Source organism: Nannospalax galili, unplaced genomic scaffold, assembly GCF_000622305.1.
Source record: "Nannospalax galili isolate Female #2095 unplaced genomic scaffold, S.galili_v1.0 scaffold104, whole genome shotgun sequence".
In the NCBI taxonomy this organism is placed as follows: Eukaryota; Metazoa; Chordata; class Mammalia; order Rodentia; family Spalacidae; genus Nannospalax; species Nannospalax galili.
In genome coordinates, this window is record NW_008353596.1 from 577,365 (window position 1) to 602,334 (window position 24,970).

Consider the following 24,970-nt stretch of genomic DNA (forward strand, 5'->3'; position numbering starts at 1 on the left):
TTGATCATTACTGGGTCTGTCAGGGTTTCCCTCAGAGCCAATGTGGATGGTCACTCCCTTAATGAACAAGATGTATACCATCTGCCATAGGCCATAGCAGGCCCTGGAAACTCTGGGGAGCCAACCCAGCTCTGCTGCTCTCAAGAAATACCCAGACATGTCCCATGGCCAAGGAGAAGAGGGTACTGCTGAATTATGGCCATTCTCCACAGGCTTAGTGAGGGGCTCTGGCTCCTCCATGCCATTTGCCCACATTTTCTCCCCCCTCCTGCCATGCAAATATAACTACAGAACCCATTTTACAGATGAGGAAACAGAGGTTCAGGAAAGAAAGAGGGCAGCTGCATAGCTAATACATGGCAAAGCCTCTGTTGAAACCCAGAGTTAGTGACTTCAAAGAGCAAGTTCTCATATACCAGACAGACAGCCTGGAAAGAGCCCCCCACAACTCTGTGTGTGTGTGTGTGTGTGTGTGTGTGTGTGTATGTATGTGTGTATGTGTGTGTGTGTAGGGTGGTGGCTCTGCATTAATTTGAGATCAGTATTCCTGAAAGACTTCCTAAAGGAAGGGCCCACATTAAAATTAAGGAATTTGGACTTTATCGGTTTTGTTTGAGCAGAGGTGACACATGATCAGACTCTCAATTTGCCAACACTTAATAAGCAATTATTGTTTGCCAGATAATCACTAGTGCAGAAAGTATAGTACAAAGACTGCATATAAGATGTGATCTCTGCCCTCTCCCAACTTCAGGTTCCATAGAGAAAAGAAACAGACTAATAAAAAAAAAAATTAGTGATAGTGTCAGTTAAAGAACACCAAGTGCCAAATGCCTGCTGCAGGGGGGATTGGAGGGCACTGGCTGGGCACTGTGTGGGCTGGTGGAATCTCAAGGAGAATGGAGAGGTCTCCGGGAAGAGTATATTTGAAGGCTGGGCCCTTCACTCACGCTCTGGGGCCGTGTTCTCAGCAGAGAATCTGCCTGTGGGAGGCCCTTGGGCATACTTATTGGATGATCATGTATTATGGGAGGAAAATTAAAGAGAAATGGCTGGAAAGTAAGGTGTGACTGAGGAACTGGGCGCCTGGGGAGCTACTGGAATGGTTGACCTCTAACCAGTCATCAAGTACAGTTTGCTTGGCTAGGACCCCATTCGTCAGGATTGCTTCCTTCGATTTTTAGCTTTCTGTCGGAGAAGCAAGTAGGCAGGAGAAAAAAGCTGGGAGATGTCAGTTAGGGGAGATGAAAGAAGCCTTGAATGCCAAGCCAAACAGTGTGAGGCAGCCATGAGGTCTCTAAACATTCAAGTAGTGATGTAAAGAATTTGGGAAAGATTGGTCTAGCATTTGAAAAGCAAAGAACAGTGCTATGAAGGGAGCGGGGCTGCGGGGCGGGGTGCTCAGGAGAGACGCCTACTTATGATGTGCAAACTCTTAGATCCAGAAGTTTGTTCCAAGTAGGTCACTGACCAAACGTGAGAAGAACAGAAAGAGCAAACACGGAAAGTACTTGCCACTGATCTGTTCCCTGTAGGGAGAACTGAAGCGCAGCACCCTCTAGTGGCCTGCGGAGAGGGCTACCCTGCACCCCAGAAGCTCTCTTTTTCTTCTCTGACTCTCACCTTAGGGCCTCAGCACAGCTGTTTCCTCTGTCTGGAGAGTTTCCCCCATGAAGTCACAGACATGTGGCTTAATGTCTCCCAACTGCTCAGATGCCCCTTCTCTGTGACATTCTTTGACCACCCCAAATAAATGCTCCTCCACCCCCACTTATGGATCATCTCCACACTCCTAGACAGCCCTACAGCCTCACAGTTCCACAACCCCACAGGCACACTCACCCACAGCCCCACACCCCCACACACCTCGACTTTCTTTCTCTGAACACCATTGAACAATTTACTGACAGTAATCTCCCCCGTCCTTGGAGGATGCATGCCAAGACCCCTGGTAGATGCTGGAAACCATGCACTTTATGAACTATGTACTGTCCTCGGCATGCATATCTGTAATCCAGCTCAGTTTATGTGAAAGATTAGCAAAAATGGCTGACCACTGTAGAGCTTAGCAAACTCATCTCTTTTTTTTTACTTCCTTATTATGAACTTTCACCTTTGCACATTAGGAAAGTGGGTTTTTTTTGTTGTTGTTGTTGTTGGTGGTGGTGGGGTTTTTTTGGGGGGGGGCCTTTTTGAGATAGGGTCTCCCTGTAGCCCCAGCTGTCCTGGAACTCACTATGTAGACCAGGCTGGCCTAGAACTCACAGAGATACACCTGCCTCTGCCTCCCGAGTGCTGGGATTAAAGGCATGCGCCACCACATCTGGCAAAAATATTTTATTTATTATTTTTATTTTATGTGTATGCCTGTATTGCCTGCATGTATGTAAGTGCACCTGTGTCATGCAATGCCTGCAGAGGACACAAGAGGCTGTCGGATCCCCTGGCACCAGAGTTACAGACAGTTGCTAGATGCCATGTGGGTGCTGGTATTCAAACATGGATCTTCTGCAAGAACAGCCAGTGTTCTTAACTGCTGAGCCATCTCTCCAGCCCCTAGGAAAGTGTTTTTTATCACATCTAAATTACCAGCATTGCTTCTCTTGGTCTTTGAGACCACTATTTGGTTAAATAAAGGTTACTTAAACACAAGCACTGTGATACCAGGAAAATAGCTCTGAAAGCCAAGATGGCTTCTGGGTTACTAGCAGGGGAGTAACACATACAGTGTGGATGTGCTCGATATCTTGGAGCAGGATGGTATGCAGTCTCACCGCACTCCTCAGAAGGCATAGTTCAATGCCTCATGAGGCATAGTTTAATACTGGTGACTTCTTTCTAGAACCCCAGACAGCAGACCAGGTCAGGCCCCTTTGCTCGCTCATAAGCCTGCATCTGCCCGAACTGGCTCAAAACAGGAAGCAGAGCCACAGTGGACACTTACAGGTTGATCATGCCTGGCTTTGTCATTCCATGGATCATTTCCTGCAATAATGAAAACTTTCTAAACATAGCTATGCACAATTAAAATATCACAGCTCTTTGGATGCAGCTGTGTCGTTCTAGAAAGAACTCTGGGCCTTAAGTCAGGAGAGATGGCCTCGGCTCCCAACTCTATCCATGTCTCTGTCTTAGACACAGCCCTTGACTTCTCTGAGCCCCAGTCGCTTTGTAAAGTGGGAATAATAGTATTAATAATTATCTGGCAAGGTGTGGTGAAGAACCAAGATAACTGACATAAGGGCCTTTTGAAAGTTAGAAAGTACCACATGGTTATTCCTGCTACAGTTATCCCATTAGTGAAGCTACCAGTGTAAGTGGAGTGACACATGCAGGGGAACAGACCAGGGGCATCTCCACAATCACCTCTCCCAACCTCAGTCTCACCCGCATCCAGGATTACCAATGCCTGTTTCCTTGACCTCATTTTCTTCCCTTGCAGGATCTAAGTCCAAACACATCTGAACTGTTTTAGATGTTCCTAGGAGAGTAAAACCTTTGAGTGGAAGGTGGGGGATGTTGTGTGTTGGAAAGAAAGAGATCATTATTTATAATTCCTTCTCTTTCAAAAGCAACTTGAGCTCTTCAACTGAAAATGTGATATGTCTTCTTGGAGTAGAAATTGGTGTCTTGCATCTGTGCCCCCTGCATTCTGGCTTCTGTGTGTGTGTGTGTGTGTGTGTGTGTGTGTGTGTGTGTGTGTAAGAGAGAGAGAGAGAGAGAGAGAGAGAGAGAGAGAGAGAGAGAGGATCTCTTCCTTCATGTTCTGCTATGGTCTCCTGCACATAGTAGGTGCTCAGCAAATATTTATGAATGACAAATTCCATCTCTGCATATTTTTAGGGTTTGTAGATCTTGCTTCTTTAGCTGAATCTGATGTCACGTTTTCCCCACTGTTGCTTTCCCCCTTACTCTCTGAGCCACTGGCCTGTACATGGACTTTAGGTCATCATTTTTCTGAGTGTGGAGTGGGCCTGATGGAAGAAGTTTGGGCAGAGGCTTTCCTACCAGTGTGCTCCTACTTTTGTATTCACCGTGTTTTCTTTACTGTGGTCCCATCCTCTAGTCTCAACCCATGAGTCTCTGGCAAAAAAAAAAAAAAAAAAAAAAAAAAAAAACACTGACAGTTGAGGGACAGTTCTTAATGATGGCAGACTGTTTTGTCCCTCACTGGATGCTTGATGCAACCCCCACCCCCATACCACATACTATGCTCCAGGTGTGACAGCCATCAGCGTCCCCAGGCAAACCACCCATGGTGTAAGACTGCAGTGGCTTCCATGGGGATGTGATTGGATCCTTTTTCCCAGGGATTCCAGAATTAAGTCATGTCCTCACAGGGTTTTCTGGGTACTTGGTCTGAACTCAGTTCACAGCCCTTCATTCTAGTTCCCAGTGTCATTTCTCTGTGGAGTACCTGCTCATTGTGTGGCTTTCTTGGTTGTCTGCCTCTTCTCCCTGGAGTACACACTCAGTGAAAGCCTTTTCTATCCAGACTGTCACTCAAAGCTGACACTGAGCATGTTCTAGAGTGGAGGAACAGAGGAGCCTTCCTGTAGAGGTGACAGCTTTGTCATGGAGGTGACAGCATGTGGTGAGTTTGAGGAAGAGCACTCCAGGCAGGGGAAGGGGCTTGTAGCTGCTCTGTGTGTGTGTCAGGGTTACAGGAAGAGAAAAGCCAAGGGCCAAGAAGATAAAAACATCATCAAGGAGCTCGGGAGGCCAAGGTGAGGCAAGCAGGCTTTAGTCTAAAAACATGAGACTCCAAGAATCCCCCAAATGTCCTCAAGTTCATGCTCTGCCCCTCTCTCCTCTTGTCTTCCTGTGGCCTAAAGCTTCACTATGGGAGGTTGGAGAGAGTTCCTTATCCCAGATTAAATTCTTGAGGCTTAAAATGGAGTAGGAGTTGACATGGCCCCAGCCACAGTTCCTCCACTGGGGACAGCCATCTCCAAGAGCCAAAGCTATCCGACAGCTTGGATCTCAGTGACAGTTGATCCCCTTCTCACCTGGCCATACTGGCCAACAACTGGCTACATAAAACTGAAAGTCCAGAACTAGGCAAGGGAGGCATGAACTTGCTTCCACCCCCCCATACAAAATCAGCTGAAAGAAGTAACATTTGAGATGACCCTAGAAGGCTCTTACCATTCCCAGCTAAAGCATCCTGGGGCCTTGTTGAAGTAGTGTTCCCTAGTCTATGTTTCAACTTAGAACCAGGTGCTGTGGAAGCTCTTAAGGAAAAGCTTTTCCACATTTAACATGGAGAACATCCAGGTGGCTCCCAAGTAGGAAGACTTTTTGGCAGTAGTGATGTGTATTTTTGGAATACTTTCCATGTGTGGGTTCTATTCTAGGCACCTGAGCTTAATAATTCAATCCAAACAATAACCCCACGGAGTACCTGGAAGAAGAGGAGGAGGGGGAAGGAGGAGGGAGAAATAGGGAGGGTAAAGAAAGGAGAAGGAGGGAGCTGTGCCTCAAGACGTATAAATCTTTGATCACAAGGGTGCAGCGCTATTTAGAATATGTGTCACAATGAATTCCACTAAAAGAGGTTATTCAAATAAACTGTGGTGCTTTCTCATAAAAAAAATCTGTTTAAAATGACATCTATTCATATGTACCAGCATAAAAGGCATCTGAACTGTGTAGGTTAGCAGAAAAGTCCAGAAAAATTACATGTTTGTAAGCAGCAATTCTCTCTGAAGAGCAAGATTGCTCATGACTTTTAATTTCTTCTTTCTGCTTGTCCGTGGCCTCCCATTTCTCTACGCTGAACATGTACTACATTTGTAATAAGAAACAAACCCAATAAAAGTTATTGGATAAGAGAATAAGCTGCCAGAAATCGTGATCTCCTGAGGAATCAGCCAGCCTGTTCATGATAGCAGGGAGCCTTCTCTGGCCCGGAATTCACACTCAGCCCATGTGAGACAGCTTCTGCTCTCTGATCACCTTGACAGAGGGCCACTGTCCCTTCAGGTGTCTGCTCCACCCAACACTGCACTCTGCCTTCTGGCTGTCTCTCCTCCCCTCCTTCACTCTGGTAGAGTGACAGTTACAGTTCTGCTGTGAGGGAATTTGTCTAAACCTCCTTAGTAAAAACACCTGCACCAATATCACTTCCCCAGACAAACCCATCTCAAGCTCAAGGCATCTGCTTCCTGTGGAGAACGCTCTGATATGCTTACCTAATTCATTTGCCCCATCTTCCCTAGCCTAATTCCCTAAACCAATGTGCTGTTGCAGCTGACCTGCCCAGCCTGGCCTCCTCACCTGGTGCCTAGTCATGTCACCAGACACCTTCCTCTGGGTAATCAGGCCACCCATCAAACTTACCATTCCTATCACAGGACTTTACAACTTCACTGCCAAACTGAAATCTCTTTTCTTTCTACCCTTTCACTCTACCGTCCCCAAGCCTTAAAGGCATCTTTATCTGCCCCTCATCCTTTAATTTCTCACATGTCTTCAGTGCTCCCACAAACCTCTGGTATCAACCTTGCTGACATCTCTTTCAAACAACCCCTTCCCGCCCTTTCTCCATCTCTCCCACCTCCCGGTTCCTTGCTGGGTCCCCTGTGTCCTGCCCACCTCTTCTTGCTTGACCCATGTTAATGTGTGGTTTCTGTTGGTGTCTTTAAATTACAGTTTGAATCCTAGCCATTCTCCTACTTTTTAAAAAAATATTTTATTATCTTTATTTTATGTGTATGAGCGTATTGCCTGCATGTATGTGAGTGCACCCGTGTCGTGCAATGCCGCGGAGGTCAGAAGAGGGCTTCGGATTCCCCTGGAACTGGAGTTAAGGATGGTTCGTAGCCACCACGTGGGTGCTGGGAATCGAACCCGGGTCCTCTGCAAGAGCAGTCAGTGCTCTTAACTGCCGAGCCATCTCTCCAGCCCCAACATTCTCCTACTTTAAAACCACATCCATCCCACACTCTGCAACCTTCCATCCCAAGGCTTCCTGAAGACTGTTCTGCCAGCAGTCTCTCTTACAAGCTGCCCTCCAGCCAAACAGAAGCACTGGGTCATGGCACCAGAACGTGGAGCCCCCACCAAGCCTATGCTCACCAGGGTCCTAGATCAAATCATAGTCCCTCCACATCCTCAGATGTCTCCTAATTGTTCATCATCAATTTATTTGAATGAGGCCCCCAACCCCATCTTTCCTTCCTAGGAGAAGCCCATACTCTCTTACATCTAGAAGACCAGAAGAGATCATTTCCTTCTGGCCATTGATCAACACCTTGGTTAAACTGATTTTCTTGAGGACATTGTCTTTCTTAGTCATCTCCTTATCCTGAGGGCTCAACAAAAGACCTGGGACAGCGGCAAGTGCAAACTGCCAAATGAATGGCCATCCCAACCCTAAAAAATAAAGGTCTTTGTTAAGTGAACAGAATAAGGAAGCTGAGGGTCAAAGAGAGAAAAACAGAGTCCACCTCCAGGGTCAATCTTGGAAAAGAAAAACCATGCCCATTCCCCAGAGCTTGAAGGCACAGCGACCCTGTGGTGGGTATAAACTGCCCCCATTTGAAAATAATTCTGAAATTGGACTAGGAAGATGACCCAGTGGGTAAAGTGCTTACTGTGCAAGTGTGAGGACCTGAGTTCAGATCCCAGCACATACATAAAAACTGGGCTCCCTGGCCAGCCAGCCAAGCCAATCAGTAAGCTCCAGAGTGACTTCTACAGGTGAGCACACCCACACTCGTGCACATACATATAGCACACAAGCTTAAAAAGGAAACAAGTCTGAGTTTTCAGTTTCATGCTGAAATGGGCTTGAAGTCAGAAATTACAGAAAATTAACAAAAGTGAAACCACTGTCTTCCATATCTGACTTTCACAGGGAAATTCTTCATGGAAGGGGTGCTGTTCAGAACTGCACTGGAATAGAGACACAAGGACATTCTTAACCTCACAGGATCCCTCACAGGGAGTGACAGGGCACATTTTTGTCTGTAACAGACGGGGACTCCAACCCTTAAAATTATCACAACTCCAAAATAAACTAAAGGGTCACAATTCAAGCCTTGGAGATTGTAAGGCTACATGCTTTCTGTTTTGCATCGGACCTGGCTCTAGAGGCTTTGCCTCTGCCACCACCACCCCAACACACACACACACACACACACACACACACACACACACACACACACACTTTATCTTGTCTCAATAGAAAGATAATGAGGCCACATGCAGAACAGTAGATTTTCTATAAGTGATGTTATAGAGGGGAAGACAAGTCTTTTAATATATTTTACTTAGCCTAGTATATTCAAAACATTATCACTCAACAACCCATATAAAACAATTATTCATGGGGTATTTTGCCTCTTCCTCCCTGTTTCTTCCCCTTCCCCTTCTTCCCTGGCTCCTCCTCTTTCTCTCCTTCCTCTTTGAATTCTGCAGGGGTTTCATTCATCCCTATAATGTATCTCAATCCAGTCTCACTGTATTTCTGGGGCTACTAGCAAGGGTTGCCATTTGCAGAAGGCAACTCTAGTCTGTAGCCTGTCTACAGACACCGTGTATGGTGTCATAGGCACGCTGCCCTCTGGTGGGCAGATGTTCCTCATCTGAAAAACCTTTTGAAAGAAGATGCACTACATCTGGGGTCAGTAGATCTGCCTGGAGACCTGCTTCCCAGAAAAGAGAACCTGGGGTGGAACACACTGGTTCTGGGGGTTCTTGGGGCAGTCACACACCCAGAGGAACTCAAGTCACTGACTCTGCTGGCAAATGTGACCATGGTGTGTTCTTATTTGCTACTCAGAAAGGATTTGGTAGAAAATAATACTATTTTCAGAGTTTCATTTTGTTTTTAAATGTAGCTCCTTGATGCATGGGATTGTGCCCTGGAAGCTCAGCCAGTCCAAATCTTTATAACAATTGTTTACAAGACAAAAGTCCCTGCCCCCCATTGCCCCACTGTATGGTCATGTGAAGGGTTTGTTGCCAGAAATGTCAAAATCTCATTTCATTCTTAATAAAAATTAATTTTCTTCTGTTTCAATCCGTTCGTTCAGCAGCTGTTTCAGTTCATTCAGCATCTTACACTGGGGGTTTTATAAACAACAAAGACTGACTTCTAGTAGTTCTGGAAATTGGAATTTGGTGTCTGAGCAGGGCTGGCTCTGGTTCACAGATAATGCTGTCCTGATGTACCCCCCCTGGTATAGGAGTACCTCAAGGCTCTTTGGTAGGGTGCTGGCCCTACTCCCAAGGTGACAAGGAAGGCCCCAGAATTCAGACCATTGCACCTGCCACATAGGGTGAGCTCATTCTGGGGTCCAGTTCACAAAGGCCCTTTTCCAATGTGGATTACTAATCGAGAACTCTTGATAGAACTGGTTGATCCTAGACCTCTGAATTGCCCCATACTGAGAGAAGCTTAAACGTGGCTTTCAGCAGGACAATGACTGACTATATCACAGAGGGGATGGGAATTGGCTGAGAAAGCTGGGCGTTTGTTGACTTGGCACTGAATGTATTTTCAGCACCATGCTATCCTCTGGAAAATGACTTTGCAGTCAAAAGCATGACTTCTCCTTTAAGAAAAATATAATTTCGGGGGGATTGTTTGAAAAAAATCATAACAGTAAGAAAAACAGCTTCACAATAGTATACAAGGACATATGATTAAATTGCATCCCAGAGTAGAATACAAATTAGGCATAAACACATTTGAGGACCATGAAAAAGAAACTGAGTTCTAGCCTCAGCTCTGACATCCACAGCTGTGCAGCTGTGTCTTAGTCACTCAGTTTCTGACCCTCAGGGCAAACATCTCAAACTGAACAACATACAGCCTGTAGTTTCTGTGACTGGGGCGGGAAGCCAAGGAGAAAGGAAAAATGGGCATCTGGAAATTCCAGCAGCTGACTCAGGAGGAGTTCCACAGTTGTAGGGGCCATGAACCTGGCACAGGAAGAGGGAAACATAGAACAGGAAGAGAGCTAGCTGAGCTCCTAACCTAGAGGAAAGTGTGTGGCTAGCATATAGTCCAAAGGTGGTTAGCGATGGTCCTTTTCAGAGGCAGGAAGTTTGTGTAAATTGATATGAGGATTTGAAAATCAAAGGGACATTGGAGATAATCTAACTTGACAGTTCCCTGAATCTATATTGTTAGAGCTCATGATTTGACAGATATTCAACCAAACAGGTTTCTTTGCTTCAGGACTTCTCAGAACTTTGACATCCTATGGTTTTCCCAGATGGCAGAGTAAGAAGCATTTCCCACACAGGCAGCATTTCCCACACTTAATTGTGGGCCCCTTTCTTTCATCCTCTTTTCTTTCTTTCCTTCCTTCCTTCCTTTCTCTCTTTCTCTCTCTCTCTCTCTCTCACTCTTTTTCTCTGTACAAGTCTCTGGGTACTCGTGTGTGCTCATCCATGTGTGCGTGTTTAGAGTCTAGACTTTGACTTGGGCATCTTCCTTTGTGACTCTCCATCTTATATTTAACTTTTATCATTATTAATTATTATTATTATTGTGTGTATGGTGGCAGAGGTGCCTGTGCCATGGCACTCGTAGAGGTCAGAGGACAATTTGTGGAGTCATTTCTCTCTTTCCACCTTTACATGAGTTCTGGGGATCAAACTCAGTCCATCAGGTTTGCACAGAAAGACATCTTGCCAGCTCTCTACCTTATCTTTTGAGGTAGAGTCTCTCCCTGAACCTGGAACATTTCATCTAAGTTGGCCTGCCAACAAACCCCCAAGAGCTGCCTGAGTCTGTCTCCCCAAGACTGGGGAGACACATGCCAACCAGCTTTTGCATGGGTGCTGGGGATCTGAACTCAAGTTCTCAGACTTGTGTAGCAAGTACCCTACCCAATGAGCCATCATCCTAGTCTGAGTCTCTCTATTTTGATATCTCACCTGAGAGGAGTTCCAGGGAACCCAGTTTGAGAAACACTGTTCTACACTTGATTTTATAGTTAGGAAAACTGAGACCCAAGAAAGGCCACAGGCAAGTTGGAAGTTTGCAAAGACCACAGTGGAATAAAGATGGAGTTTTATCTTTATTATTCCTGGTGAGTTTAAGTCACACATCTTCAGAGGATCCTCTGAGCATTGCACATGAATTCTAAGTTTTGATAGATTAAAATTCAAGTCAAAAACACAAAATCCCACTTGGCCCAGAATGGTGAACATGAAGAGCCAGCCGGAGCCGCTTGGCTTACTTGCCTCCAGCTCCAGTGCCAGAGAAGCATGGAGCTCTGTGGGCTGCTTCATCCCAGTGCATCCTTCAAAAGGTTTATTCATTCTGTAAGAAGTGGGGTGCTTCCTGTTTTCTTCTGCGTGAGGTTCCTAGCTGCATCTCCCCTCTCATCCACAGGCCAGATGGGGAGCTGGGTGCTATATAAATGTTTAATTATGGTGCAGTAAAAATATTTGCTTTCAGTAGCTGGAAGATGCTGAGCAGAGGTAGGGCTGCAGACCAAAGCTGCCAGGCTTCATTCTAATGAGAACAGAAGTACAGGCTGATTAAATCAAATTCCCCATAGTGTGGAGTCACTTGAATAAATGTTTCATATTGTTTGCATGATTCTGTCAACTGTAACAGCTGCTTATGTAACAGTTATCCGGACATCACATGGCGCCTTTTGCACCACACCAGTGTTCTGTGACTTGGAGACTTCTCGTGCACGCTGTATGGGTCCCCACTATACTTACATACTGAGAAGCAAGCATCTGAGAGAGGGGCACAGGAGTGGAAAGCAGGCAGAAGCCACATTTACCATCAGACCCTTCACAGTTGGGTTGGTAGACTGTACCTCATTTTTATACCAGAAGAGAAAGGTATTATTTCTGCTTTACAGATGGAGAGGCTGAGGCCTTTGGGAATGAAGAAGCCCACCCAAAACCCCACAGCAAGAAGATCTGTGTTTGAACCCAAGTGTGTCTGACCCTCCACAAATCACACAAGACTGCCCATGAACAAGGTGTCATACCCACAGGCTCCGCAGCTAGGGCCTGCTGGCAGTGAAGAGAACAAAGCAGGCAAGACCCAGAGGGCCACAGAGTCCTTAGGACCACTGATCTGAACTACAAAGCTGGGTCAGCATGATCTATCTTTACATAGTACATACTTGCCTCTAGTGTCTTCTAATCACTCTTTGAACAAATCATAGCACCCCACCATGACCATCATATAGCATCCCACCACCTCTGCCAACAACTGTCTCATCCCTCCAACCTGGACTACCCTGGCTTCTTTCTGGACCTCAGACACACTAAGCTCATACCAGCCTCAGAAACTTTACATATATTAGAACCCTCTTCCCTAGCTCTGAGTTCAAAGTCATCTCCCCAGAAAGCCTCCATGGCAGGCTACCTCTACTCCATGCTGTCTGTTCCATAGCCCCTCAGTGGCTGTGCAGTATTAACTACTTCCTCAACTTCATGACTTGGTATTAAACATCATGAGATATATCTGTGCTGTCCAACACTGTTTCCCTACCCCCCCAGGGGTATCTGGTACATAATTAGTGACTATTCAGTAAATAACTGAATTAACATGCTGCCTCAATTTCCCCTGCATCCATACTGGGATAGCACTGCCTCGGCCCCTAGAAACCAAGAATTGGATTCTATACACCATCTGTCACAAGTAAGTAAGTAAGTAAGTAAGCAAGCAAGCTTACCTCTCTCTGGATAGCCTAGTGCTATTGTTGGGACCTCAATGTCCCCCAAAGGCCCATGTGTTAAGACTTGGTCCTCAAGGTGGTGCTATGGGACCAAGCCTGGACTCTAAGCAAATCCATGACCTCTGAGACTCTGTGTTGACATACTGTGAAATGCAGCTATTACAGCATTTAGGCCCCTGGTGTCTGAGTCTGGACCTTGGTCTGCAGGGCCTGTAAACATGGGGTATGGGCATGGAGGTGCTCATGGCCTTTGGTGTCTGATTTCCTTGAAGGAATGTTTCTCCACCTAGGTTTCCAATACAGCAGCAGGGAGTGCTCCAGGAAAGCACCTGCTTGCCCAGAGTCCAGGAATGGTTGATGGGGGGTGAAACTGAAAGCTAGCCCTCCATCCCAGCCTGCCTTGCATAAAGAAATGGCCCTTTTGGCTTCAAGGAGGAGGAAGCTGTGTAGAAATCACACCATCTGTGGCAGTTGCATACCCCAGGGTGGTTTGCATGGGAAGAAGAATCTCCTCTCCATGGAGGGAGCTGAGTGGAGGACAACCGTTGACTCAGGCCAAGGAGGCTCCCTGCTTCCAGCAGCAGTGTGGAGAGCAAGCCTCCATAGCACCCAAGCGCAGGAATACCTGCAAAGGGAGACAGCAGCATGCTTCTTTCCAAGCCATGACCTGAATAAGGTGCTGAGAGTCAGAGAGCTCTGGTGGGTTAGGACTGAGTCAAATCCCTGCACTCGTAGGCCTTCGTGTGGCCCCCAAAGGCCAGAACAGAAAGACATCAGGTATGAGACTCTGGGCCAGGCACAATTTGCTCACAGCCACTCTTTTCTTTAGCTACAGGCTCCTCATTTAATCCTCATCACTGCCCTGTGGAGACAGCAGCTGCTTCCCCAAATGAGAGACAGGCGCAGAGTTATGTGGTAAGAGCAGACCCTGCCAGAACAACCTACACCTACCATGGGACTGGAAGAGAACTGGCTCCTGCCAAGCTCTGGAAATTCACACCCATTCCTACAACTTCCCAGCACATCCAGACAGGGACACATAGTTCCCCCTGTGCCAGGTGAGGCTGGCCAGCTACTGCTAGGCACCAGAGCTGCACTCGGGCTCCATCCACAAGGTCCATACACTTCACTGTTCTCCTAAGTGATTCTCCCCATACCTAACATACCTCCTCCCCATAAAGGATGACTAGATGATCTTCCATTACCCTCCCTGCACACCAGGGTTGAACCTTTAAGCATGGAGCTACAAGAGCCTTCCAGATGAGGCTGATGGCTTGACTTAGAATTCATCATTCTCAGAGCATGATAGAAAGAAAATAGATTCACTGGATTGACAAATGTAGCTCTTCCTTTTCAAAAGTCCTACCTCCATGTTTCCCCTAGTAACTCCTATTCATGCTTCAAACCCATGCTCAAACGTGCCCTTCCTACAGTTTCCTCACAGTGTGTGCCCCCTCCAGAAACACCTTGGAGAAGATGGGAGAAGCCTAAACATCCCCACATAAGGGAAAATGAGTGAAGAGATCAGGCAATGAGAGGGGGGCAGGAAAAACAGGAGATGGAAGGGGCTGAGGAGGAACTGGTGTGGCCACAATGAGGGTAAGGAACCTGGGGTAAGGGCAGAATGGAGGAGAGTTCTGAGGGACTCTCAGGTGCAATATACACTGCTCCATCTTCCTGCCAAAAATCTCATAGTCCATATCACTCAGTCACACTTTCTGGATAAATAGTTCTCCATCACTGTGATAGAGTGCTGGAATCAACCCAGAAGGAGGCAAGGTTGACTGCCCAGGAGAGAAGGTTGACTGCCTAGGAGAAAGGAAGGTTGACTGCTCAGGAGAGAAGGTTGACTGCCCAGGAGGGGAGGTTGACTGCCCAGGAGAGAAGGTTGACTGCCCATGAGGGAAGGTTGACTGTCCAGGAGGGGAGGTTGACTGCTCAGGAAGGGGGGTTGACTTGGTTCTTGGTTTCAGAGATTTCAGCCCAAGGTTAACTGGCTCCATTGTTTTTGGGCCTTTGGCAAGGCAGAGCACAGTGAGGGGAATGGATGGTAGATAAAGGCCTTCCCCTCGTGGTGTCAGGGAAGCAGGCGCTGGGTTCCCACAGTCCTATCAAGAGCATGTTCCTCCACTTGGCCCACTCCCATAAGCTGCAGCACCTCTCAATAGTGCCATGGGCTGAGCACCAAGCCTTGTACATGTGGGGCTTCAGAGACCATTCCGGATCCCAAGCAATAGCGCTCTGAAACTGGACTTGTTTATAGTGTTGTCTTTGGGTATTTGGGGTTTTTTGCAATCTTTTATTTATTATTTTTTATGTGTATGAATGTATTGCCTGCACGTATGTAAGTGTACCTGTGTTGGGCAATTGCAGAAGCCTGAGGAAGGTATCAGATCCCCTGGAACTGTAGTTACAGATGGTTGTTAACCACCATATGGGTTCTGGGAACCTAACCTAGGTCCTGTGTAAGAGCAGACAGTACTTTTAATTACTGAGCCATCTCTCTAGCCCTATGACTTTTGAATTTCTGACTCCAGTTCTGAGGATGGAACCAAGGGTCTCAAACATCTCAGGCAATCAGCCTCCCTCTGAGTTACACCCTCCAGCTCTGGCCTTTATTTTTATGAAAATGATATGCCATACTGACTGAATTCAGCCTCAGGGAACATACTATATGATTTACACCTAGAAGCAGCTCTATCCCATCAAGGCCCTTCAATGCAGTCTGTGATTCTGTCTGTTGTCAGTAGTCACAGGCTACAGACATCACAGCCTCACACAGACACCTACACAAAACCAAGAGGAAGATGGGTGCATGTCTCCTTGTACTCACATCCCACTAGGGCTGGGGATATAACCCAGGGCCTGACACAAGCTAGGTAGGTAGTCTAGCCTGAGCCTATCATCCCATCTTGTACAGGAAGAAAATGCTTGCCAGATGACCCACTCTTCTCTCCCTGGTATGGTGACCTGTCATCAGCCTTTGATCACATGTCTCAGCCCTGCAGTAGGACTACTGTAGAAGACACAAGCAGCTCAACAGGAGCTAGAGAAAGAGAAAGTGAAGGCAGACTGTGGCTGCTCCCCCTCCCTCCAGTGCTGGGGGGCCCACCCTTTTCATGAGTCACAGCTTAGAGCTCTGGGAACTCCTGCCATGGAGCCTAGCATGATTTCCTGCTCATTTGGCCTCCTTGTCCCCATCCTGCCTCATGCCAGTTCCTTCAGATGACCCATTTTTCCTCTTCATTTCTAGAGGGAACATTTCAAAATACAAAGTTAGACTAGAAGTTAAACATGCTAATGTTTCTGCTAAAACTCTTGAATGAGTCCCAAGTGTCTGCAGGATAAAATACATACTTCGTGGCTGTCACTGGAGACACATCACGATCCAAGCTTAGTCTCACCTCTCCTCCTTACTCTCCTCCCTTTGGCATAGACCTTGTTTTGTTCTGAGACAAGGTCTCACTGTGTAGATCAAGAGGCTAACCTAAAATTTATGACCCTCCTGCTTCAGCCTCCTGAGTGCTGAGATTACAGATGTGCATTATGTCTCCTTCCACCCCAGCAGCCCATTCAATATCCTAATGAGTCATACTGACATCTGGTTATCAAATGCATTCTATAGCCTAGGCAAATAACACTGAAAGTTCTATTTTTTTGTTCAAGCTGTTCTATTTTCCCAGATTCTCTTCTGCCTCCTCTAGCTCATCAAAGCCTAACTTGTACACACTTGCCCTGGCATGTACTCCAGCTGAGGGACACTGCATGGTTACTTCCATGGCCCTATCCCATCAGGTATGACTAACAGCATCATTTGGGGCTTGGTGGGAATGACTTTCCTAAATGCCTATCTCTACCCAAGGACTGCGAAGTCCTAGAAGCTAAGTATAGCTTCTTGCCCTATACCATAGTGACTTCCCAGTAAGTGCTTGCTAAACCAAAAACTCACTTTAGGAAGCCTGGCCCCTTGTGAGTGGATCCCAGTAGAAGACAGAGCTGGACAGGAGTGGCCATGGCATTATGTGAGAAAAATATGCCGATTCCTGTTCATAGAAGGTCACTTGGGACTGGCAGCTTTAGCTATTTTCTGTGTTCTGGCTGGGTTCTGGTGTAAAGCTCTCTTGGTCCTTTAACAACCTCTTCGTTGTCCCAGAAGTAAGGGAGCTGGTCTGAATTTTCTCCTTCTTCCTCATAGGCTGGTTTAGCACCTGCAGGCATGTTCTCCTCCACTCCTGAGAGGGAGGAGGGCCCTTCCCCTCTGGGCCTGCCAGCTCAGAGTCAGAGAAATAGATTCTAATTAAGGCACTTGAAGAAAGTGGCTTCTTTTCACAGGCAGTTGGGCTGGGAACCCAAGCAGAATGTTTACAAGCTCAGCACAAGTCAGCAGGCCCCTGCTGCTGCTGTCCATGTCTATGCTGTCTCTTTCTAGCACTCCGCACTCTTGGAGACAGTAGACGTCCACCTGTGTCTTCACAAAACCAAAGCTATACTCCAGGAAGTAAATGTTTACAAGCTCAGCACAAGTCAGCAGGCCCCTGCTGTTGCTGTCCATGTCTATGCTGTCTCTTTCTAGCACTCCGCACTCTTGGAGATAGTAGACGTCCACCTGTGTCTTCACAAAACCAAAGCTATACTCCAGGAAGTTGTGGGACATCCCTCACATAGGTTCTCCTCTCCTGTGGCGTTGAGCAGGAATCCCAGGACACAGGAGGCTGAACAAGCCAGGAAAGCCTGGCTGCCTCCTGCTGCCAGTTCAGACTCAGATCCATGAAGAAGTTTCCAGAAAGTCATCTCAGGCCAGGTAGGAACATCTCACTTTCAGGAGGTCCCTGATGGGAAAGGACTGTGCACATAAATGATGAGTTCTCACAGGGGAAGTGGTACAAGTGTTCTCATCCAAGCCCCCAAGGCAGGGCCCTCCCAGAAGTCTCAAGATCCCTGATACACCAAATGTCACCAACTATTCCTGCCACACTCTGCCACCTGCCTGCAGGACCCCCAGCTCAGCATCTTTCTCCTCTCAGGTGACATCTTTCCCCTTTCCCTCTGTAGTGGTTTGAATGAGAAGTGTCCCCCATAAACTCAAGTATTTGAACCCTTGGTCTTCAGTTGGTGGTGCTGCTGGGGGAGATTTAAGAGCTGCAGACCTCCTGGAGGAAGTATGTCACTGGGGGCGGCTTTGAGAGTTTATAGACTCTCTGACCCTCAGTTTGCTGTCTCGACTCCATAGTTACTGTTGAAGATGTGAGCTCTTAGCTTCCGGCTCCAGTAATCATGCCTGGTGCCATGCGTACCTCCCACCCTGATGGGCTCATCCCTCTGGAACTGTAAACCAAAGTAAACTCTTCCTTAAGTTTCCTTTGGTTGTGGTGTTGTATTACAACAGAAAAGTAACTGATAGACCCTCCATGCTTTCTCTGCCTCTGCTCCTGGTCCCTCTGCTGCCCTCCAAAACAGTTGGCCACTTTTTTCTCAGAGGCTCCTGCCTGGCTGGTTGCTGAGGACAGATTCTAGCTCACAGCCCAGGTTTTTGCCTCAGTAGCACTTCAACTTTCTTTGCTTTAAAATATTTAGACATCTTGTTAATAGTGAAGTTTTCCCACAAAAAAAATACAGGTTGCTGGTTTCTCTATAAGTAGGACAATCAAGCAAAGTGGAAACTTTGGTGGAGCAGGTCAGGGTCTTTCCTGAATGCCTGAGTCCTAGCACTGAGAGACTTCTCCTTCCCTTTCAAAAAGTAGAATCCTTCCCACACTTATGTATGTAAACATTGGTCCCAACAGACATTTATTTTAGGTTTTACCTAGATATGGACTAGTTTTAGTTAAACAGCAAAACTACTCAAAGGAAATACTATATGTAAAGTATTTGGAAGGATACCTGGCACCTGATTGTTTCTTACTTAATATTTGTTGGGTGAATCAGCTCATGATTCACGAGGAAAAACCAGCTGTATACACTAAAAGCAAATATTAGCTCAAAGCTGGCACTAGAGGACACGGACTTGTGGGAGATTTGTGGCTTCAGGGAATCTGATGTGAGTTCATGTCATGAGGAGATTCCAGTGGCAATAGAAGCAACTGTAGCCCAAATCCAGAGAGACTAAACCCTATACTAATTTGAAAGCACGATGCTTTAACCCAGGAACTCCAAGGGCAAGATGCAGTAAGTTGTCATTCAAAGGGATGACTTCTTCACCTCTGTTTATTATTATTATTTTGATTGCTTTTTAATAACACCCACGTAAAGTCAGAATTAATCTCTCCCTTTTACAGATGAGAAAACTGTTTTATGAGGGAGAAAGATATTATTGAAATAGTTATACAAATAAATATAAGTGAGATAAATTCTCTCTGAAGGAAATGAATCAGGACCTATAATAGGGTAAAATAGATAAAGCAGTAATCCCAGGATTCCAAAGACTGAAGCAGGATTACAAATTCAAGACCAGCTTAGTTTACATTACTAAGACTGTTTTTTGTTTTGTTAATTGACAATTGAGCCAAGATCTCAAGGATATTTAAATAAGTGTTAAGTAGGAGCAGGCAGAGGGACATAGTCTCAGTGGCTCCCAATCTCAGATGCAGAACTTGAACTACCTTGGAAATCACACACAGAAAGTACCACGACTTTGAGGTACGCCAGTCCAAATAAACTAGTAAGCCCTAAAAAAATCTGTGTTTTATAAATTGTTTTTTAGGTTAGTATACAAAGTGAAGGGTTTTATCATAGCATCTTTGTACATATATGTTTTTGAAACTTTCTGGATAAACCACTAAGATGGAAGAAATAATAAATCCAAAGCTCATGTATTCACTGGTGATACACAGCCATTAATCATTACTATGTCAAAAAAGTGGATGCTCAATACTGGTAGCTGCTGCCATGGCATCCCTGTTGCCATCACTGTTTCTGCATCTGCACATGGCAGCCTGGGTCCAACTTCAAAGGGAGAAAGGAAGCTTGCCTTTGGTGAGGGTTTATCTCTGTCATACACTGTGCGAAAGCTCTGCTTTGTTCCATGCATTTGAAAGCCTGATACTGTTATTTTATAGATGTAGACAGGGAGGCTCAGAGCATCAGTTTTTCTCAGGGTCTCACAGCTCATGGGCAGCAAGAAGACCCTCCCAGTCCATCTGACTACAGAGTCCACCCTCTTCCCTTGGCCTCTGTGTCTCCATCCAGACAACCTCAGTTTTCCTTCCCTGCCTGGATGCTCAGTTGTTGTACTGCTTAGGTCTGGTTACCGAAGGAATTCTGCAGTTTGTGCCTGCCTTAATAAGCACGATAGTTCAGTAGAGGAGGGACTGAGGAGCCACACTGTCTAAATTCAAGACTTGCTTATGTGCTATAACAAATTATTTTGTTATTTGAACTTCAGTTGGGGGGATGGGATGGCATTAATACTTGGAACTGCTGAAGGACTCTCAAATGAGCTAATAGATTAACAGGAGGAAAAGATACATGGATTTATTAAACATGCATGAAGGTTTGGGAGAGTCACAGGACAGCAGTTACCAAATAACCCAGTGAGGTTCAGATGCCATATTAGCTACTTTTGTGTCACTGTGACCACAGGGCCTGACGGAAACAACGTAGAAGAAGAAAGTTTTATTGTGACTCACAGTTTCAGAGTTCAGTCCATCATGGAAGGGAAGACATGAGGAACAGCTCAGTTCATGTGGGCAGGAGCATATGGCACAGTCTGTTGACATCACAGTGGACCAGGAAGTGGAGGGTGCCACAGAAAACATGGTCATATAACCTTACAGGCCCACCCCCAGCAACCCAGTTCCACCAGCCAAGACCGTACCTCTTATAAGTTTCAGAGCATTCCCCCAAACAGCACCACAGGCTGGGGAACCAGTATTCAAAACATGTCTGTGGGTAACATTTCAGATTCAGACCACAATAGATGCTTATATTCCCTTGAATAGGGGTGGGGGGGTGAGGGGTAGGGGCAGAAACAAATGGACCTGAGACCAGGCCATGGTGTGGGAATAATTCTGTTTGGAAACTGAGAGGGCTAGGAGACTGTCATGCTTGTATAAAAACCAAGGAATGTGAAAAGTCAAACCACAATACAATAGCTCAATACAAAGAGCTATCCGTTTATTTATTTGACAACTTCATACTTTGATGTGATAAATTTTTTACATTTTCACCTCCATTACATTCTCTTAACTCTCTTCCTCTCCCGCTGAAACCCTTTTCTCCGTAACAAGTCCCCTCCTACTTCCATGACTGTTTTCTGTGTGTATGTGACCCACTACATTTAATTACTATTCCTCACATGAGTATGGTTGAAGAATTATTTACAGGCACCTCATGAGACCCTTCCCCACCTACACCACTGAAGAAAAGGACTCCTCCTCCTGAGTAACCATTAACTGCCAATAATCCCTCAGGGAGGGGTGGGCCTCACAAGACCCTTCCCCAACTCTGATGGGTATTGAAAGTTGACTTTTTATACAAGTAAAGTCTCCCACGTACACACTCAGAGCTGATCTTTAAGAATAGATGGAATGTCTGTCTAGATGTGGATGAGAACTTCTTTCCAGGTCTCTGAGTCTTCCCTGGTTATTTAATGAGATTCCTAGGAAGAGTTCAAGACAACTGTATTTCTTTTGAAGGCCATTACCTGGGTGCAACCCAGTGCCACCAAAAGACAGAAAGGAGGGGGTGAAGAAGGTCAGAGACCTTGACTCCAAGACTGTCTCCACCTAGGATGCAAGGTGCTGCACTCCTGGTATTGTTTTCTGAACCCCAACGTCATTGTCCTAGTTAGTTTGTTGTATACACAGGCACATATGTTGAAAGGTGCTTAGAATGTATGTGGTGTCTATTAGTTTATCCTGGGGGTTGGAGTGAGAGGGCCCCTGGGGTTGTTACTTTCTAACATCCACAACAGATGGCATATTAGGCAGAAGCCATCAGGTCCTTCCTCAGGAATAAGGATTGGGAATTTTAAAAAGGCCCAGGGTTCTAACTCAGGTGGAATGTGCACCCGGCATGCACAGGCTTAGGCAGGAATCCACTGCCTTACACATGCTGATGTGGGCCTGTGCCTGGCAAAAGAGGCCAGAATCAGATAGATTCTCAGGCACTTGCCCTAATCTGAGGCCCATCCAGCCTAGGGAGCCAACCCTAGCCAGCAGCAGCCAGTACCACTAGTGGCCAGCAGAGAGCGGCACAGGCCACAAGCTGGCCAGCTTCTGCTCACCAGTATGGCCTTTTCCCAGTGAAATTCTACTACAGTCTAGCCTCCTCTGTGTCTACTTCCTCTTCCCAGCAGAGGAAAAGTCCCAACTTTATGACAGACAGGAGGCAGCCTGCCCCATCCCAGTCCTCAGAGGTGGGCATCTTCTGGGTTTCGTCTCCAAAGCTTTGCTTCAAGCCAGAGTGGAGCTTGGAACTCTGTTTCTGAGCAGACAACTCACCTCTCTCTCTCCATGTTCTGGAAAGCACGTACTTAATCCTGACTAGTTTTGTGTTGATGGACAAGCCCCCTAAGTACCATCTGTAAACTCAGAGGCGAGATCCCTACCACCATCTGTCCTGTCCATGGGGCTTCAGGAGAACCAACTGAGGGTTCCAGTGCACAGAGCGGCCCAGTGCTTGCAACTGCTGTTGGTCTCAGTTAGAAGACACTCTTTCAAGGATCAGTACTCAGAAGGTTCCTCCCCTCCCCTTCCCCCACATCTCCCTATTGTTTCCACTTCCAGGAAGACCCCTGTCAGAGCTGGTCTGCCCTCCCACCTCTAAACCAGGGTCTGGGGCTGCTGGGGGACAGTCCCTCCATCTCAGACTTGCACCTACATTCACCTTCACTCCCTGAAGGTGAACACTGATGAAGCCCTGGCCGAATCTTAATATTATGTAAACTGCAAATCTAGCTTCAAGCCATGGGACAGAACTCTGGAACAATCAAGGGTGAGAGTAGGTCCCTGCATTTTCCCAAGCTCCTCTAGGCAGATTTGGAGGCCCACTGAGTTAAAGAGCTGCTGCTGTAGGCAAAGAGATGGGAAAACAGTATTCTAAAACAATTAATTAAGGCAAGTGAAAGGGACAGGCGAGCCATTATGCAAATATGCCTGGCCATTCAAGACTATTAATTTACAGGAGGTTATGTCAGAAGCAGGTGAAGGATGTCTCAATATTGGGCAGAGTCAGGAGACTGCTCTCCAGAGGCCTATGGCTGTCTGCCTGAGGAACGGAGTGGTTGCCTCATCACTATCCTCAAAGGTCAGCAGGCCTGCGGGGTCCAGAGGCTTGTGGCCAGCACTTCAGAGTCCACATGTCCTACTCAGTGACTTCCAATCTTGAGGCTTCATGGGATTCCCCTGGGAGGCCTTGGAAACACAGGTGACTGCCCTGCACTTCCAGTGCTGATTCAGTAAATTCACCTGGGAGGCAGGGAACTGCATGTCAACAAGTTCCCAGGTGCCCTGTAAGGCCTGCACGTGCATGTGATCATACAGAAGTGCAGGAAGACAAGCCTCTGTGTGTGTGTGTGTGTGTGTGTGTGTGTGTGTGTGCGCGCGCGCGCATTCGTGTTATCTCCTGCTTTGGGCTTTCTGCCAAGTTTCAGCTGGAGCTTCTGAACAGGGACTTTGCCTATAGGCCTCATTCCCAGCCACAGCACAGACTAGATCCCACCTGCCCAGCTCTGTAGACTCCACAAGCCTTTGTTGCTTCAACAGAGAGAGAGGGAGAGAGAGAGAGAGAGAGAGAGAGAGAGAGAGAGAGAGAGAGAGAGAGAGAGAGAGAAACTGCTTTGAAAATGCATCTTCACGAGAGAAAAGATGTGCTTCCTCACCTCTGGTTAGGTTCCTGGCTGAGGCATCTGTAACAAAAGACAGGTTTAAGAAGAGAAAATCATACCGCTACTTAATGTAAGTTTTAGGAGTCTCTAGAAATGAAGAGCCAAAGCTATAGGGAAAGCTACGTGTTTTCATGACAGTCTGGTGATGCAGATAGCTGTGGAGAAGTGTAACTGGACAAGGGGGCTGTGGTTTGGTGGCCATAACCACAAGACCTGTTTGTTAGGGTGTGTCTCTGTCCCTGTGTCTTCAGTGACAAAAAAGTGGGGTGCGTAAGGAGGCTTCTCTTGAGTAAGGATCTTAAGACCTACCTCACAGGAAGAGCCAAGAGTTCTTTTATGCCTGCTTCTAGAGGGGAGGGTGGAAGTTCGGAGAGTGACCTTCTCCCTTTTATGTTTTTCTCAAATGCCAAGGTGTCATATTTGGGGTGAAGCATCCTGAATCCCATTCCCACCTATGTGCTTTCCACACACCAACCCTTCACAGTCGTGAGTATTCACAAAGGCTACACTCAAGACAGACTTAACGAACCTCTGTGCTGAGACGGCAGCACAACCTGCCTGAGGAAACAGAGCCAAGAATGAGGGCTTGCAAGGTGGTGCAGAGCAGGTGTCAGCCTCCACAAACTCAGAGGGGAGGAAGGACAGGAGGAACAAGCCCTGCCCCTCAGAGTTAGCTCTGACATGAGCTCTGAGTGGCCACTCTGGGTGGGGACCGAGGCAGGAAGGTGGTCCCTCAACTCTGCCCCTGCCCCTTCTGTCGCTTCTTACTCTCAGATGAATCTGCTCACCTAGGTGAGGTAGAGCAGCAGGGCACTCTGGAAAGCGAGTGGGGACACTTGTCTTATGGTAATAAGTTGGTCCGGATGTGACACCAGCCTCCTGCCTAGTCCTTTTTAACTGTACCAGCTCAGAGCTCAATCTGGATTGTTCATCTGGCCCCTGAGGGAACTTCCTAATATATATTTAATATCTTTGGATCTGATCAGTTTAAAGTCTTTGCTAGTCAGCCCCTGACTCTGGTATGAGCCCCAGCACCTGTCTATGACGGCGATGAGTCCATCCTGACTGACCTCACCACATTCCTCCTTGCTCCTCTCTCCTAGGGGAAGGAGGAGCATGACGTTCCAGAACCTTCCACATTCCCTCCCACACCAGGTCTTTACACAGCCTGCCCCCTTGCTCTAGAACATCCCTCTCACTCCTGTGTGTTTCTTCCTCCTCCAGAAGTCTTCCTTGATGCCTCCTCTCCTATGGGAAAGCTGCCTCAGGTGCCTCCTGCTTCCATCAGCACCCTGCTCTTGGTATATCACGGTCTGCACATGTCTGTGCTGTACTTCTGTGTGCACTTGGATACTGTCTGTACAACACTGGACCCCTTGGAAAATCTTTACCACATCCAACACCCTCATTTTGTCTTTTGTGTGCTTTTGAAATTCTGTGGGCAGAAAAACTTTCCTTCTGTCAACCTAGGTCCTAG

The 24,970-nt window shown here is 46.8% G+C and overlaps 1 protein-coding gene across 2 annotated transcripts in view; it reads left to right on the forward strand.

Moving 5' to 3' along the window:
* Kcnip1 (potassium voltage-gated channel interacting protein 1) overlaps positions 1-24,970 on the forward strand; it is a 400,602-nt gene that overhangs the window by 60,454 nt on the left and 315,178 nt on the right. The gene's annotated exons all lie outside the window — the stretch shown is intronic.